General features: G+C 43.0%; 1 protein-coding gene and 1 long non-coding RNA gene across 4 annotated transcripts in view; one reads left to right on the top strand and one right to left on the bottom strand.

Moving 5' to 3' along the window:
* Positions 1-18665, bottom strand: part of Fam78b (family with sequence similarity 78 member B) — a 92004-nt gene that overhangs the window by 64014 nt on the left and 9325 nt on the right. The gene's annotated exons all lie outside the window — the stretch shown is intronic.
* The window catches only part of LOC138835696 (uncharacterized), a 29262-nt gene that overhangs the window by 3946 nt on the left and 6651 nt on the right, over positions 1-18665 (top strand). For both annotated transcript variants that reach the window (XR_011374701.1, XR_011374699.1), the window contains exons 2-3: positions 6091-6215; positions 9859-9950. This is a non-coding gene — a long non-coding RNA (uncharacterized lncRNA). The remainder of the gene's footprint in view (positions 1-6090; positions 6216-9858; positions 9951-18665) is intronic.

Below are 18665 nucleotides of genomic sequence, written 5' to 3'. Positions count from 1 at the left end.
ATAAGCATAGCAAAGATTAAAGGAGTCCAAGAACAGATAAGCAAGTAAAGGGGAACGGGAAGATCTGCCGAAATTAAAAAGCAGTGAGCTCATGGAAGGTAACATCATGTGACAAAATTCTGCTCTGAGGCCTCGGATGACCCAGCCTCTGATGGGCTGTGTATCTGATGAAGAATAGTTCTGGCAACACATTCTCGGATGGTTCATACTCTAGGTTTCTGCAGTCCCTGAGAGGGAAGAGGGTCTGGATGCCTGGTGGAGAGTCCAAGTTCCTGTGTGTTAATGCCTGGCACAGAGTGGGCATAGTGAGGTCTGCCAAGTGAGTGCCCTTGGACTACATGTTACAGTGTAGAAAAGTGACTGCTTGGAAGGTGGCTCAGTGGTAGAGCGCTTGCCTTGCATGCATGAGGCCCTGGGTTCAATTCCTCAGCACCACATAAGCAGAAAAAGCTGGAAGTGGCACTTTGGCTCAAGTGGTAGAGTGCTAACCTTGAGCTGAAGAGCTGAAGAACAGTGCCCAGGCCCAGAATTCAGGCCCTACAACCGACAAAAAAAAAGTTAAAAAAAAGAAAATTAATTGCTTACCTTATCCCCTTACTTCTCAAAACAACCTCTATTTAAACATGAGGAAACTAAACTTTTAATGGCAAAAGTGGAGCCTGACCCTGATCTTCTCATTCTCAGCTGGTCCTACTTTTTGTGATCTACAGAAAAGTAGATAGGAAAGAGTGTGAGGCTGAAAGGGAGGGGAGAAACTGGGAATCACCTTTTATGCCCAGAATGTCAGACTGGAAAAGAAGTTGGAGAACCAACTAGCTAGTTAGCTAGCTAGCTAGCGTCTTCAGTTCACTTGATAACGAACTTTGACCTTCAGGAGGGGCTGTTGGCTCAAGGGAACTCTGTACTGAGCACCCTGGGACTGGCTTCTGGCTCAATGGGACAACATGTGATGACCAATTACCCATGCTGCCACAGGCATGGAAAAGATGGACACACACCATAGTGGTCATCTATCTGTCATATATTCTTTTTCTAGCCCAATCTACTTTATAGATAATAATGTATCAGAAAATATATGGATATACATCTAGAGGTCAGTGGAGTTAAACTTTGAATCCATGCTCTGGATGGCAAATTCAGAATTTTTTCCCTCTACTATGACATACTATCCTGGTGCTAGTACTAGTTACAGCTCTGTAGTTATGGGAAATGAGCACTTTGTGACTTGGTTTCCTCACTTGAGACTGGAAGGAATATTTCTCATTTTATCTCTTACAGAATTATTGACAACCAAATGAAACATTAGAATCCCAGAACTTTTGACTCCCAAACCTGTATCTTTGTTACTGTACCAAGATGTAATCAATAGATGTAAACACACTGAAAAGCACAGTTTTACAAGATTCAGAGCGATACTAGATGTCAGCAGTCTAGGCCCCTGGATTCTGCTTTAGTTGCATCCGCTCCACATCTGAGGCTTCCATGCTGCCTCTCTATGCCTCTCTATGCGCAGGAGACTAGGAGGAAATCAAAGCTAACAGCAAAAGAAGAGCACAGGAGGCAGCAGGTCCCAGGTTTGCTTCAGAGTATGGGGATGGAGGTAAAAACTCCTGACAGGGCAGAACCTTGGTCCTCTTGGACTTCTCTTCTCTCTCCTCTCCTCTTTCTATGTTCTTCTCTGTGTCTCCTCTCTGCTCATCTCCTCTCTTTCTGCTCTCCTGCTGGATTTTGGTCTTGCTTTGGTCTAATTCTTCTCTGCTATTTTCCTATTCCTTCCTTTTGGAGTGGACATATTTCACCCTGTGCCTGTCCCAGTATTGGTAGAAGAATGGCAATTTTAATTTTGTTTCACTTTATTTAGTTCAACAGGGCTCACAGCTAAGAGCTGGCCTGAAGAGAATTTGGCCTTGGACAACTGTTTAGATTTGGAGACTACTGGAGACAAACTAAATGCATTTTGATTATGAGATGGACGTATGAAGTGTCTCACAAAACCTCATGTATTGAAGCTTGATTCCCATTGCAGCTTGGTTCAGGAGGTGGAGAATGTATCTTGGGGGTCCTAATCTCATCAGTGATTTAGTTGAATGGGCCACTAGGAGATGGGGCCTAGTTGGAGGGAGTAGACCACTGGGCCTACTTTGAAGGTTCTGTTTTGTTTCTTCATCTCTCTGTTTCTCAGCTGCAGTGAGATGAACAGCTTCCTCCAGCACATGCTCCCACTGCCATGATACTGCCACTGCCTCAGGCCCAAAGCAGTACTGCCAGCTGAGTTTGAAATATAAGCCAAAAAGAATCTTCCTTTAAGTTGATTTTTCTCAGGTAATTCACCACAGCAATGGAATGCTGACTGACATTAACCTAGAGATCTCAGTAGTTCACAGCTAACTCAAAGAGAGGCTCTCAGAAGTTCCTATCTATGAGATATAAGTTTGGATGATCTCTGTTCACTAGAATGTAAGCTCCATAAGGATAAGGGTTTGGGGCACTGTTTATCATTACTGCCTTGCTATTGCCTAGAATAGTGCCTACCATATGGCAGCCACTCAAACAAAAATTGTTGAATGAATTAATAATTTGTCTTGTTTATAGTCCTTGGGGCCTTTTGAAAAGAATCTAATCTTTTTTGTCTTTTACATGACAGCCCCTGAAATAATTCAAGACAGCTGTCAAGTTCCCTGAGTTGTCTCTCTCCCTGACAAAACATTTATAGTTCTGTGAAGATTATATGAAGAATGTCCAAACCCTTTGCCTTCTTGAGGGTATTCTTTCAATTTTCTCCAGAATCACAGAGCATGGGACATTTTTTCTAGTTAGCCTGCACTATCATTTTATAGATAAGAAAATGGAAGTCCATAAAGGTACAGTGGCTTTGTTAGAATGAGACACCTGGGTTGATGATTTTATTCAGAAGAGAGGCCAATGTCAGCAAGAGTTGAGATAACCTCTATGATGCAGAGACTTCCTAGGTAAAAAATTCCAGATCAATGTACTTCCCATTTGCTTGATGTTACCCACGTAAGTGCTAGAATTTTAAAACAAGTATAGTCAAAACCAAGCCACTAGTTTTATATGCAATCAGGTTCATTCTCTCCTTCTTTTTCTCTGCTCCTCCTTCCTTTATATCCCATCTCTTCCCTACCACTCCTCCTCCCTTTCAGTTTTTTCCCACTGCAGATTGAACCTAGGGACCTGTACATGCTTACCAATGCTCTACCATTGATCTATACCTGCAACCTGCAATCATATTCTTTATTCATATACAAGCAGTGAGAATATATGTCATTTACTGTACTAGTTTTAGAAAAATACAGAGTTTTAAAAGAAAAGTCACTACACATTTGACATAGTTAGTGAAGACAGCCAAATAGACAAAATTTCACAAAGCAATTCTAGTGATAAAAGCACATTAATTAAAGCCTTCACAGAAGGACCAGGAGTCCCAAGTTCCTATAGTCTCAGGGAGAAGACAAGTCTTCTAACAGTATTTGAGCACTCAAAAGACTATACTGGCTTGGGTTGGGTTTGCTACTAGCTAGAACTTGAACAATGGCACAGAATGCTGCCCACTGGCCCTAGCCAAATGGATGAATCCCAAAGGCTTCTTTTCCTGTGTACACTATCACCACTGTTGCTCTAGGAGCAGCACAGTATGGTCTTCTAAACAGAGAATTAAAGAGTTTTACTTGGATGCCCTGTTTTGCCACTTCCTCATGGAAGGTCAGGTTGGGTTGTTCTGCTTGAGGGTCGAGATAAGAGGCTGCAATCTCCTGTGTGTGTGTGAAGCTTGGTGTAAGTACCCTTATTACCACTTCTACTGGTCCCTTAGAAGGACATGTAGGATAAGGGAGAAGATAGATGGGTTTCTGCAGATACCTGAAGATGACTGTTTTCAGTAAGCAGGGAAAAAAAGTTTAGAGCACACTGGCTTCTGCCATCCCCCCCAGCAGGGTTAAAATCTTCTAAATTATAAGAGAAGATTTCTAGTTGTGGCTTGAACTTCCAAGGGCAGTAGCATTTCTCTCTACATCTGCAAGTCTTCCAATATGCAGGTCACATGTGACATTTATTCCCACAGCCCAATCCACTGCTAAGTAGTGGCTCCGATGTGTTGGCATTGCCTTGGAGAAGGAAGGCTGACTTGTAGGAAGCAGTGAGCAGAGGATCAGCTCTGACATGCCAGCTACCTGGGAGGATGTGGGTTGGACAGTGAAAGTGAACATGCAATTCAAACTTCAGACATTGTTGGGGCTAGAAACAGTGACTATAAGTTGGGAAGCCTGATAGCAGCTTCATGGAGTTTCAGGCCTTCGGGAAACAATAATTAGGGCCACTAATAAATCTGAAACTTAACTAAGCCAGAGGAAGGACAGAGGATCCATCATCTACACAGGATGATGAGACTAATCTGCAGGAGGACTCATTTCTACTTTACTGATGCTGATTAACTTGTCATTGTTTGCCTCAGTTTCCTTTCTTTGAAGTGGTGGGATGTGACTGATTACAGGAAACACACTATGGCTTGTTTGAGATTTTCTAACAAAATACTTAATGATAAAACACAACAAACAAGCCTGTCTTGGGGGCATGCTTGGTATCAAGCCTGGTCACTAGTTTCTCACTTGTCTGTCCTATAGAGAGGAAGTGCCTTGGAGAATTATGGCTTCTCATTACTCTGTTCACTCTCAAAAGCAATCCTTCAAGTCTGGTATTATTAAAATGAATCCCTTTTTTAGATGCAGAAACTATAGCTTGGAGAAACCAGGCAAGTTGCTCAGATTTCACAGATCAGATCAACAGAACACCTTGACCTCAATCTGATCTTTAGACAATAAGGCTTCTATAAGCAAAAGTATCAGACCCAGAGAGGCATTGAAGGTTTATAGAATGTGTGCCCTTTTAATGTGTCAGGCATAGCCGATCTCCCCCCATCCCAACCCCCAACACTGAAGGCCAACAGAACACTCAGAAAAGGCATACCTCCATGACATATGAAAAGCCAACTATGGGCAAAGGGCTTTGCTAGACACTAGAGGCAATGGAGGGCAAGGCATACAGATCCAATTTCTGCCTCTATGATCTCTATTGGGAGATAAACAAACAAGTCATCATGCGATTATGTCTCAGTGAGACAAATGGTCCATGGGCAAGTGCTGATGCTAAGCAGGCTGGAGGTTTGGGGACATGAAAATCTCAGTGAGTTTTACTCCAGTTATAGAGTAAGATATTCTTCTCTGCATACAACCTAGCCACACAGATTATCAAACAACTGAAAGAAGAGAACAGAATATTCACAGTGAAATTCCTGTGTATTTTATAGTTTTGGAACTGCAAAACATTTTCTTAAAGCTATTGCAATTGTTTGCTATATGCTGGGAGTTGGTCTATAACAGGACTTAACAAATATTCATCAAACTAATAAGTGCAAGAGCTTCAAGAGTAGATATCTATCCTTATTATACAGGACAGAGTACCAGTATGGAGAAGATGAAAGGTGTACATCCATGTGGGGCAGGGTAGAGGAAGATAGGTTCCAACTGCTTTTGGTTGTCCTGGCTGCTACCTGATGCCTAGTCCATAACAACCTGCATTGCCTTCTCCACATTCACAAGAGAAGAGCTGTCTATGCACAGCACACACTACACAGGCCCCATGTAGGCATGGTTTCTCCTGGAGAAGAGACTCAGCTCTGGGAAGGGGAGAAGGCAGGCTGGCAGGTACTGACTAGTCCTGCAAAGTTGTAGTGCTGTCTTCAGGGCATGTCACCTATGAAAGGTCCTGGGTTTCCTTGCTCTAAGCACAGTTCCTTAAAGATCAAACTGGCTATGAGAATGAATGGCAGAGTTGTGACCCAGAACTGCTCTTACCTGAGTCACATCTGCATGGACAAGGACAACTGTTTTGTGGGGTTTTTTTAAAGTGGGTAGCTCACTAAAGGACATTGTACAATGGAAAAGTCTTTAGGGAGCGTGTGTATGGCTGGGGGATGTCAGACTACACTTAAAAGGAGGTTTTACGTATTGAATTCTCAGGTTACTGCAGCTTCGCACTCTGTCCTTAGCAATCTATTTTGAACTTGGAATTTTACAGATGTTTCTGTCTTTTGGATGCTCTTTACCAGCCCAGGCCTGGAGAGATTGACTAGCATGGGCTGGCACCTGGGGCAGCAGCAAGAGCCTTAAGCCTATGGGGAAGATGCATCAACACTGGCATTAGTGAGTGCTATCCACAAGTTATGTCTAATATCTGCTCTCTCACTTCTAGGGGCATCTAGCTGGGAAAACAGAGAGACCACTTTATTGTGAGGATTGACCAGAAAACAAAACAAAACAAAAAACTCCCTTATTCTGTTTGTGATTTGAGAAATCATTACTTTAGGTGTCTATATATTTTTTTATTTCATTAACCAAATGATAAGCTCTATTAATGTAGAGTCTAGTCCTCTAGACTTCTGATCCTCCATTATGGCAGACAGAATGTAAACAACTGTTTATGGACCTACATGTGGATAATTTGTTCAAATGGTATCTACTGATACCTACTGAGTACCAAGTTATGAGAAGATGTAAGAACTGAAGGTTTGACCAAAAAGAAGCTGTAAACTGGGCATGGTGGTTCACATTCATAATCCTTACATTCAGAAGGTCAGGCAAAAAGATTGTGAGTTCAAGGCCAGGCTGACTCTATCTTAAAAAATTTTTATTGTTATTATAAAGGTGATGTACAAAGGGGTTACAGTTACATAAGTCAAGTAAAGAGTACAATTCTTTTTGTAGTCATCCCTTCCCTCGCTGGCTCTCAGTTAACTGACTATATCTTAAAAAAGAAAAAGGAACTATGCCTCTTTTCTGAGCCAGGCAGTGAAGCAGACCACATTCAGACTTAGATAGCACATAGTTTCCTAGTTCAGGAGCTCACTGTGGAGACAGCTGAGCTTTAGTGGATTGTATAACAGCACAAGAGGCCACAAAACCAAGTAATTCCACGTGTAGACTCTAGAATCCAGTCATTTGTGTCTAGTACCTAGCAAAGGATTGTTGTGAAGACTAAATGAGTTAAGGTATATGAGCTGTTTGGGTACACATGTTAGTTGTTAGTATACAGCAAAGGCTGGAATATAGAAGTGAGGAGCATCTAATACAGGCCTGGGAAGGGTGCCATGGAGGTTCTCTGGGGAAATTGTACAGATATCTGCAGTGGAAGGGCTAGCAACCTCCACAGGGGAACAGCCAAAGCCAAAGCCTAGAGACATCATGGCTAGGAGCTACATATGGTAAGGTCTGACTCTAGCATAGGTGCCATGGAGAAACAAGAAGATAAGACAGGTTAGAGATATCCTGATTTCCTCATAAGAAAGCATCAGATCACCAAATGCTTGATGAATAACTTGATAAGTTTGGATTTATTTTTAAAAGGAAACAGAAACTTAGGAGGTTTTTCCGTGTGTGTGTGTGTGTGTGTGTGTGTGTGTGTGTGTGTGTGTGTGTGTGTGTGTGTGTGTGTGTGTGTGTGTGTGTGTGTGTGTGCATGTATGTGTGTGCACACGCGCACACACATATTTATATTTGGACCTGCCTGCTCTGCTGTGGTGTGGAATGGGAGACAGGTGGTGGAGGGGAAGACAGGAGGGTTGGGAGGCAGGCAGGTAGTAATGACTATGAGAGATGATGAGACCTGTGGAGTATAGACTACAGGTCTGATGAAAATCAGGTTAGCCAACAAACATAGCATATACTAAAATTTCACCAGAAGCAACAATACCTATTAAGCCCTTCACCATATGCTGTGCCTTGTGCCATACACAAGTGTTTGTGGGACATCTCATATAGTTCTCACCCAAACTCAGTGGGGGGGGGGTGTAGAGGAGGGGTAGGAGTGGGAGGGAATGTCTATCATTAGATGCTGAAGGACAGATGAAAACTCACTTTCCATAAAAGTGAAAAAGGAACAAGTAAAGGGACAATTATAATAGCTGACAAAAAATACCAAAGAAATCCTGAGCTCCAAGGAATAGTTCCAGGAACCAGGTTTCTCAAGGGAATTATTTAGGAACCATATACCAAAATGCAGAATTGCTTGATAATCTCTCTCTCTCTCCCTCCCTCCCTCCCTTCCTCCCTCCCTCCCTCCCTCCCTCCCCTCTCTCTTTCTCTCTCTGTGTGTAAGCATTTTCACAGATCCAAGTTCAGGCATTAGGACAGAAGAGAGCTGTGAGTAAAGGAGGGGGTCTAGGAATGGGTTGGATCTTCCTTATGAATGATCTTAATGTGGGTGTCACAGGAATGAAATCAACAGATGGCAATAAATTTGTAGGAAATGAAAGAGACAGAGTTAAATGTAAAATCACAGGAACCCTTAAACTGCTTTTATGCAAGGAAGGCATATGAACATTCAACATTTCTTAATGGATTACCTCAATTCTGATTTGTCTCCCTCCACAGGTGGGACAGAGGGCCAGGGAGGAGGAGACTAGCTGTCCTCTGGATTGAGCAGAAAGGATCAGGGAGTAATGGGGTGGGTGGAGTGGGGAGCAGACAGAGGTCCCCATTCATCTTAAACTGTGCTGGCTTCTGACAGACAGGGAGTGGGTGGCTGTTTATCTTTTAAACCTCAGCTATTTTCTTCAGTAACAGTGTGTAAACTAACTTTCTTCAGCTGCAGTGGACTAGGGGAGGGGAACAACATCAAAGCTATAGAGCCCACAAGGGAGGAGAGACCTGACATTGCCTCCCAGGAGAAACTCTCTATGTTCTTCATCTCCAGACCTCACCCAAAGGCTTGTCTGCAAACGCATTCATCTTTGCAGAAAAAAGACAATCCCTTCCTCTTGCCCCTTATTCATGAAATGAAGTTCTGGGTTTCTTTGAAAAAAATTCAGAGGTAAAGTAGGAGCTTAGTACCACCTATTAGACTCAAGCTATAACTCAAGCCTATTAGAGTCTCAAGCTATGCCAAAGAAGACAAGTGGTAACATGGAGATAACGGTCTCAAATTGGAAGGAGTTTGTTCTAATTATGGCATGGTGCACCTGGATGGTGCTGGGACAATCTATCTGAACCCTTCTCTGATATACACAGACTTAGGAAGCCAAAAGCTGCAGGAACCATAGCTCATCCTCAGACTCCCTCTTCTCCATCAGTATTTCTTCCAATACATTCATCTTTGCAAGTTGGAGGGGCCCCATAAATATGGTACCAAGGCATTGCACATTGAGAATGCTTTGCCCACCTCACCCTCCGCCCCCAGCCTTCCATTATACACCTGGCATTTTGCCTTCCTGGGCATCCTGCAGACTTGTGCCCAAAGCCAACAAGCATTGGTAATTTTCCCAGGCTTCCAACAGGAAAGAAGATTTCTTAGTGGGCAATAGGACCATGGAAGAACCTGCAAGGAGGAGGATTTTCATCTGCTTCTGAGCTGTGTGGAAGGAAGGAAGAGATGAGTCACATGTTTCCCCACATTCCTGTCCAGCTGCTTTATGACTCTAAGATAGGCCACAAAACATTATGTTAGCAAAAGTCAGCAAAATGTCTGGTCTTGGCTTTGTACCTTATCAAAGACAAGCTCAATCCAGACACAATTCTGGCACCAAATAGAGCTCATTCATGCAAGCTTTCCAAATGAAAGGTGACTAATGCTTTTTGTTGTTGGCTGCATATTAAACTGGTGCTCCAATTCAAAACCTGAAGGCCACTAGGACAGGGACCTGGAGAAGAAGTAGACAGTGAGTCACAAGTGAGTTTTTATTTTTATTTTTTGTTCCCTTTGGCCTTGAACATGTCATATAATTTTTTTGAGACTCAGTCATTACTTCATATGCAAAAGAAAGATGATGCCTCCTCTGCCTTCTTTTCACAGCTACTGCAGAACATAAACTATGTGAATGAGAGTACTCTGTATGCATCTACTACCAGGAGGTCCAGAATCTTCCCTGAAGACAATTCAGAGAGGTACTTTTAGGTCTTTAGTTTGATGGACTGATGTCTCAGAGTTTACTGCCACCAGCACTTTTTTACAAAGGGTTTTGACTTTACAAGAATTTTCCGATTTTTCATTTAGGGTTTTTGATACTTGGGATACAAGCCATTATGTTTTACCACTTACTAAATTTACTATTTTTCCTGGCCTTCCAGTACCTAGAACAATGGTTGATGTAAAACTGATGTTTAAAAATGTTTGATAAAATAATGAGTAAAGACCCATTGATAGGCTAGTTAGGATGGTATAGTCCCCTGGGATAAGGAGAAAAAACTGTCCTTTCTTCCCAGTGTTCGGAGAAGATTCTCTAACCCGGAACTGAGCTGCAAACACTCCAAAGACATAGTTCTACTCTGCCAATAGCAAAGATATAAAATTTATGAAATCATCTAACTGGTGAGAAGCTTTCTATAAACAGACCTAGATGATCCAGAAAAAGGAGGATGAGGCCACACGATGGGCCAGGAGTGTGCATTATGCTAAAACCCAGAAGGTATCATGGAAAATGAATCTTAGGAAGACATCTCAGTCAAGCTCTAAACATATAGAAACTGCTTCTCAAGCATCAGCATTTGCTTCATATAGATCAGTAGGAGTTTCCAAAGTTTCCCCTTTAGGTATCTTAAGATCTCCACCTCCCTCTGTATTTAGTGCTCAGGCTCAGTTTACCACTTTGATAATGACCTGCAATTTCTTATAGGCATGCTCCGCAGGTTACATGCCATCTATCACACACATAAAAGTCATTAGGATTCCTCATAACCTAATTCTGAGACTTTAAGAGTTTCAGATCTGGTGCTTGCTGGGCTGGAGTTCAGGTCTAGGAGGAGAGGACAGAAAGAATCTCACTCTAGGAGAGCTGGGAATGAAGAGGATCACAGAGAAGGGAAACCTGTTCAACGCCAGAATAGGAAAGGCTGGTATTTGGTAACTGAATAAGGCCAGAAAATCCTAAAGGTGGTCAAGGGTAAGAGCTGACCTTCCTTACTTGTATATTATAGTGTAAAAGATAAAAAGCAAGGTTATGGATGGGATAATAGTAATTCCTAGGTGTGATCAGTGAGCAAGAGGACAAGGAGAATTCTCTCCTGACTGCAAACAGGTCAAGCCAGATCTCTGAAAACAGAGTACAAAGAATGACCAAGTGAGAACCTACAAGAACACTTTCAGGAACTGGCTGCTTCTGCCTGGAGAGGGCTGGATAAAAAGACAGAGAAAGTCAGCCTGCTGATTGTCAGGGTGAGATTAGGCATGTACACCTTTCTCAAAGGAAACACCTTCCAAATGCAGACATTTAACCTCCTTGCTCCATCGCCGCCCCCCCCGCCCCCCAAATCTCCCTACCCTCTGTTGATCTTTCTCAGAATCATCTGGAAGAAAAGGAAGCAGACAATCTCCTGCCAGCCGGAAGCCAAATGCCAGTGCAAAATGAGCCCTAGGGGTAAGGGCAGGAAACAGGTGTAGGGGATTCTGGAGCCAGTTATTTGTGACTCTGATGCTGCAGGGAGACACTGAGGATGGCTACATTTCAGGAGAGCCTTGAAACATCCTTGGAATGTAGATTTCATTCTGGAAGAAACTTTAGGCTTATCAGGACAGAGTCACCACTACCTAGAGTGTGGACAGGTGGGTGACAAAAGCCATAGTCACTCAGCAGAATGCCTTACAACACCTTGGAGAACTTGGATCTGCAGTTTGCCCTAGTTGGTTATGCCCAGTGCACTATGTTGTGACTTGCTGAGCTCCTTTGTCCTTGGCCTTAGACCTATGGCTCTTATGGTGCCTTGGCTCCTATCTCAATCCTTACTAGCAGATTGCTACAAAATCTGTTCTATTAAATCAAAGAGTTTTGCCTACACAGCTTTTTAAAAAAAGTGACATTCACCCAAACTAGAAAATGTAGCCACTAAAAGCTTTTGTCTATAATAGAGGGACTGAAGAATCTTGTAAGCAAATCATTATAAACTATGTTGGAAAATATGTTCATTACAAATTTCTTCTTTGGATGCATAAAAAGAAAAATAAAAAACTTAAGAGGTAAACAGATTCAACCTCAAAAGGTATAAAGCAAAATTCAAAAACTTCAAGAATCATGAACACATAGAGAAAAATTGCAGCAGATCCCAATAACTGATAGATCAAGCTGACAAAATTATCAAGAATCATTTAGAATAAATTATAGAACAGAATAATGTAGAACATCTGCTCAACACAATCAATAAGCTTGAACTTACACACGAGAACTACAGATTTAAAAAAAATCATACATAGAAGCAAATCAGAAACATGTAGAAGTTGGATGGAATGACTCAGAATTGAGATTTTTGTTCTAAGTAGGAGGCTGCAGGCCTCATTCTGTATCATGCTTTGGTCACACAGCATCAGAGAAGCAGCAGAAAACTTGAGGCTGAAAATGACTGTGTGTAGACTTGCTCAGAATACAGTACTACCCTATAAACTGCTTTGTGATTTGAACTTTGGATATATTCCTGATTTCCCACCCTTTTTCCTCTCTCTGGTTATTCTACTTTAGCTTAACCAGGGGCATTTCTCTCATCTTCCCCAGTCTTTCTGTATTAGCATAGATAAATTATACAAACGAATTTCATTTTGCTATTCCCATACATGTATACTGTATTTTGATCAAATTCATCCCTGTGGTTTACTCTCTCATCCTACTAAAGGCATTTCTGACAAAATGTTTTTCAATGCCTTTTTCACTTGAGGGGTGGCAAGAAAACATCAGAATTTTTTTTGTGTGTGTGGGGTGGGGGGAATTGGAAAGCAAAGATTCTACAGTCTAATTCTAGACTCTGGATGACCAAATACTTCAAGAAGTACCAGATGCTGAAAGTAAATTTGTAAACAACAACAACAACCACCACCACCACAACAAAAACCTCCCAAGCATGCACATGGCTTTCCCTCTCATAATGAAGACTAAGACATTCCTGTGTGTTCCTGTTCTTCTTGACTAAGTGCTGATAACCTGGTCTATATGTCAATCAACTTCTAGAATCTGAAACATTGATATAAAAGGGTGAATAAGTGGAGAAGAATGTATCAAGGTTTTGGGCATTCAAAAACAGTTCCAGTAATGTTTCTAAGAAACTGTGCTACAAGTGCTGGATCTACTCAACTATTGAATAACTTAGCACCAGAGAATTGGTGCACAGACCCTAAGGTCAACAGACAAGAGTTTCTATAAAAACTTTATTATGTAGACAGACTTACTTCTCTCCTTCCACTTAATTTCAAGGGCCTGCTAGCTCCTGTGGGAGAAAGGGATTCTTTGACATTGTCTATACCATGATTCTTCTTGAAAAGTCAACCTTCCAGTCCAGTTCTCAGTCTAATTATGTAGCACATCAACCTTTGGAAGTTTTTTTGGATTGTGATGAAGCCAGCCTTCAGGTATACAGATGGTCTAGATTCACTTAGGATTCAGTTTCTGAAGACAGCCTCTCTCAGAGACACTTGAGAGTTCCAGAAGCCCAGGCACTAGGCAGTGCAGTGAGTGGCCTACCATGGCTATAGAAAACCCACTTCAGTGTTCTGGCTGTTACCTTCCCTTCCCTCTCAGCTAGCTACTAGTTCCACCAACTCAGCTAGAGATGGATTGCTTGGGGAACTTTGTAGGAGGGGATGACATGGTGTGTTGTTATTCTTGGGTACCAGGCAGAGAGGAATGAGAGCAGCTACTAACTTTGCTTGGGCTTTGCTTCACACCTGGTGGCATAGAGTATGACAAAAGGTTGAGAATTTGGCCTTGCCAGGCAGGGACTAGGCCCACTGTGACTTCTGTTGGCCCTCTCTTTCTCTCTCTGTCTCTGTCTCTGTCTGTCTGTCTGTCTGTCTGTCTCTCTTTTTGTTGGTTGTGGGGCTTGAACTCTGGGCCTGGGTGCTATCCCTCAGCTCTTTGGCTCAAGGCTAGTGCTCTACCACTTGAGCCACAGAACCACTTCCATTTTTCTAGTGGTTTATTGGAGATTAGAATCTCACAGCTTTTCCTACCCTGGCTGACTTTGAACAGAGAACCTCAGATTTCAGTCTCCTGAGTAGCTAGGATTACAGGCATGAGCCATCACACCCAGCTTGGCCCTCTCTGAACTCTAAATTATCTTCTTTTTCACATCTTAGAGTATGCTCTTGATGTCCATGTCTTTCTGATAGTTATCAAAAAGACAATGATAGAAAACTATGGTCTCTAAATTATTTCTTACCCATTCTCTTTGTTGTGGGAATGAGCTGGTCCTTAGTGCCTGCTAGTTTAACCCTCCTCTTCCCTGAATTCCAAACTCAACCTGCTGAGTCCTCAATGCTCTGATCTGAACTAAGTTTCAACTTCCTCATCAGACATCTAGAACTACAGTCTAGCTTGCCCTTTAGATTACTCATGAGCTAAAACAATGAAGCCCAGCTAGGCCTGGAGAGAAGGTAGAGGTCAGAATGGTTTTTGAGCCCTGAGGAGAAAAGGAAAGGATAGCATTGGTCCTTCAATTGTGTCTCTCTGTTTTTGTCTCTCCAGCCTCAAAGGGAATGCATGAGGCCAAGACAGGGAACTAATTAGAAATCAGAGGATCCAAGAGGACAGGGGACCTGGAGATGGCAGTACAGTTAGGTCTAGTGGCCTGAAATGCTGGCCAACTTGAGTACAGTGTCAGAGACTGGACAGGTAGATGTTAGGATGGGCATAAAGACATGACAAGCAGTAGATCTTGACAAAGACAGCCATGAGCCTGACAACAAATATGAAGGAATCAGGCAGCAGGACTGATTAAACAGGCATCCAGAGCTCTGAAAGTTAACAGGACTTACAAAAGTCATACCAGGCAGGTAGACACAGAGTAGGGGGATCCATATTGGCTATAAGACCTGGGGATGCCTTGTCCTACAAGTCAGAAACTAGGCTCTAGAAGAGGTTTTTGAGAGCATGGCAAGGTTGAAACAAGATGAGGTAAGGAGAGGTGAATCCCCTGATACCACCCTGGATTTTTAAAGTCCTCTTCATGAGAGGCAGTCTGGACTGGTGCATGGGACAGCTTTGGAGTCATTCAACTCAGAGTGGTGATGGACTGCTGGGAAGTCTATACCTGTCTCCTCTGAAGTCCTTCCTCTATATCCACCTTAAATCCTAACCAGGGTAAAGCAAAAGGTAGTACGCTGGATTTATTCATTTTTTGTTCTTCCCCATCCTGCCTCTTTCAGAGTAAGCAGACACAGCACATTAGATCATGTCCCTATACTAAAATGCCATTTTAACAAAATCAACCAACTAATCTCCCCCCAAAAAGAAATGAAAAAATTGACTGAAACCCAACTAAAAAGCCACAACAGAGACAGTTCCCAGGCTGCTAGGATATCCCTCCATCTGTTCTTCTTTGCAGGCCCTCCCAGCTTAGCCCTGCTGTCAGGGGAGGGCCTCTTGCCCCCTCACAATCTGTCATCTTTGACACTACTTGGATCTTGTTTCTTCTGGAGCTGCCAGGGGCCAGGAGGATACCTTGCCTGTCTGTGGGTAGGAGGAGCCTACCCACAGGAAAGTCAATGCCTGCCTGCTACTAGCAACTGAGCTGGTAGGAGTGGGAGTAACAGAGGTCAGGGTTTTGGGGCATCCCAGCTGAATCTCAATTTCTCCATACATCCTTCTTCCCTTGATTGACAGGCCCTCCAATTTCCTGCCATCTGTGAAGAATGTCTCTGGGGAGACCCTCTCCTCTCTAACTTGCTAATAATTGTGTATGGACGCTGGGAGTAGGCTGGTCTCACTGCTCCTGGCAAGTGCAGAGATATCCCTTGGGCTGATTTGAGTTCCTCTTTGTACTGCCAAGGGATGGCATCTGTTTTCTCTTTTGGGCAGGTGGCCATCTGTACCTGAAGACCTAGACCCTCGGCAAACAGCGAAGGAGGAGTGATTAAAAAAATTAGGAGGCGCTGATGACTGGTTTTCAGACTGGGGGACTAGGGGTGACTTTAGCCACAACCCATGGAGTGAGACAGTGGTAAAGACCCAGATATGAAAACCACTGGCTACTGGGTTGGACAAACTGGGGTCTGAGTCCTGGTATTGAACCCTCACATTCTCACATTGCCATTCCCTGTGTTTTAGCAGCCATCTGAAAAGAGGAGGGCTGAAAGATGATATTCTACGCTAAAATTCTATGAGTTCAGAAGGACTCTTCTGACCCACCATTTGCATTTTCCTAGCTACTTTTCTACTCTTCAATTTGAAGGGTAGAAAGTGTGACTGAAGATGGTAGCAATCACTGGCAATGTAGGCTGGAAGGGCAAAGAGTACTGACTCGGGTGCTCAGATGATCCTCTGAGTGAGCCAGGCAGCTGGAGAGGTAAGTATGCTAGATATTTCTGATTTGATTTAAATTCTTTGTTTCCCAGATCTCCTCAGCAAGGGTAAAAGCAATGTCTTCAGCTCCCTATTTACAGATTTATACATCATTTACTCATCCAGTCACTTTTTTCCCCCATTCAACTCTTATAAGGCAAGAAACCATCACAGTCATTAGAATTAGTTTAATCTAGTTTCTATGTCTGTCTGCAACTAATGAGTTGGGTAATGGTGGGCATGCCACCCAACCTCTCTAAGCCTCAGTTTCAGTATCTTAATCCAAGGGAAATAATGGTGGTAACTGCTTTATAGACAAAGCATATGAAGCATCTATTACTAGCAAAATGTCCAATAAATAGTTTTATTATCATTGAGTAAGTTGGCTATTGTTTCATAGGGAGACATAGTAAGTAATATGCTGCCTAACAAAAGGCAGTTTTCTTAGTTCTAAAGGTCAAAAAATATTTTCAATTGGGTTTATATTCTGGGGTTTAGTTTGATGGTGAAAATCTCTCACCCTTTCTAAAGAATGTGAAAATGGATTAAGGAAGTTTGAAACAAATACTCATAGTTGAGTCATTATTGAGATGATTTCCTCAGCTCTGATGTGGAAGGAGGATGTCATTTTGAAATGGCTATCAGGAAAAAAGAGGAATGAGCAGATAAGATCCTACTCTCATTGAAGCAGCATCTCAGATTCCCTTCAGATGCTCCCTCCCATCTCCTGACTCCCCCATCACACCAGGAGAAGGGCAAAGCAACATCTAATTTGCCTGTTTCTGGCAGCTTTTAGCCTTGCCAAAGCCTGTCTCTGCTACCACTTATCCCTGGCAGCCCTGGCCCGTCTGCCCCATCAGGATGCTGCACAGGCTGCTTACTGAGGATGTCGATTTAGTGCTTCCCATTAGCCAGACCTCTGACAGCCTCTGAGTGCATCAGCCTGACAAAGGCCCATGAGCCAGCTGGGGAAAGGTCAGACTCTGGGAGCATGAACCAGTGGAGGTTTTGGAGACAGAACTGACACAATCACCCTACTGATGGACCATCCATGGCACATGGCCTTAATGACTTTTTTTCTAATCTGACAGCCTAAAAAAATTTCTCTTTTGTGTTTGTGCAATGCTTTTAGTTCCTGTTCTCCTGTTGGTATGCAGAGGCCATAAATGACATCCTTAAAGATACCCACATGCTGGCTGACCCAGAGGCTTGAACATATCTCAGGATGACCTGTCACCAATCTCCATCCTGGTTGGCTGACTATGGCATGGGAAAGGATACTGGGGCAGGAGGCTTGGCATCAGGCCCACTTCCATCAGTGCTTGCCAGGATGACCTTGAACACATTATTTAATCTATTTGGGCCTCACCTTGCCTATGGAACACAGAGAATATCTATTGCCCTTAAAAATGTCTCATAATTATCATGAGGTCCTCTTACAGAAAGACAAAATTATGGGCTTGGATGTAGCTCAGTGGCAAAGCGCTTGCGTAGCAAGTGCAATGTCCTGGGTTCGATCCCCAATACCAAAAAAGAAAAGACAAAAAAAAATACAGTTAAAAAAAAAACCCAAAACAGAAAGAAAGAACAAGCAATATTAAAAATAGCTTTCGAGCAGGTGTTTTGGCTGCATGCCCGTGATCCTAGCTACTCAGGAGGCTGAGATCTGAGGATCATGATTCAAAGCCTACCCTGGCAGGAATGTCCTTGAGAGTCTTAACTCCAATTAAGTGACCCTACAGCTCAAAGTGGTAGAGTGCTAACCTTGAGCAAAAGAGCTCAGGAACAGCATCCAGGCCCTGAGTTCAAGCCCCAAGACCAACAACAACAAAAACTAGCTTTGAACATAGATGTTGGGTGTTGGTCTCATCTGTCTCCTCTAATGTTGTAAATCCACAACTTTCTTGGGCATGAATAATGTAACTTTCAGGCTGTAGTGTGGCCCAAGTCCTTGCCTTGGGTACACTGTAGCTTCTTACTCAAGCTCAACTGATACCGTCACCAAAGAAGGACTGCAGTGGTACAGGCTGTTCCCATGAAGATTCTACTAGGCCTCAGATATCATTCAGGGAAGCTAAGCTCCTAGATATTACCTGGAACAGAACTGAAGGGTGACTTTTGGGTGGAATCCCGGAGGAGTGACTCCTGAGCATCAGTAGAAAACAACAGCCCTGGTTCACAGTTAGAAAGAAAGCCTTCTCCTCCCTCCTGCTCTGAGTGGGGCTGAGGAGAGCTGACATGACAGCCTCCATCCTCTAAGGCCTTGTCTGCCTGGAGGTCATAGGACACAACCAGAACCTGGCTGTTCACTTTTTTCCTTTAATGTATTATCTTGTATATTTTG

This window comes from Dipodomys merriami, unplaced genomic scaffold (assembly GCF_024711535.1).
Source record: "Dipodomys merriami isolate MVZ:Mamm:240054 unplaced genomic scaffold, mDipMer1.0.p SCAF_24, whole genome shotgun sequence".
Taxonomy (NCBI): Eukaryota; Metazoa; Chordata; class Mammalia; order Rodentia; family Heteromyidae; genus Dipodomys; species Dipodomys merriami.
The sequence above is the reverse complement of the archived record's forward strand: the minus strand, read 5'-3'. Positions and strand labels throughout refer to the sequence as shown.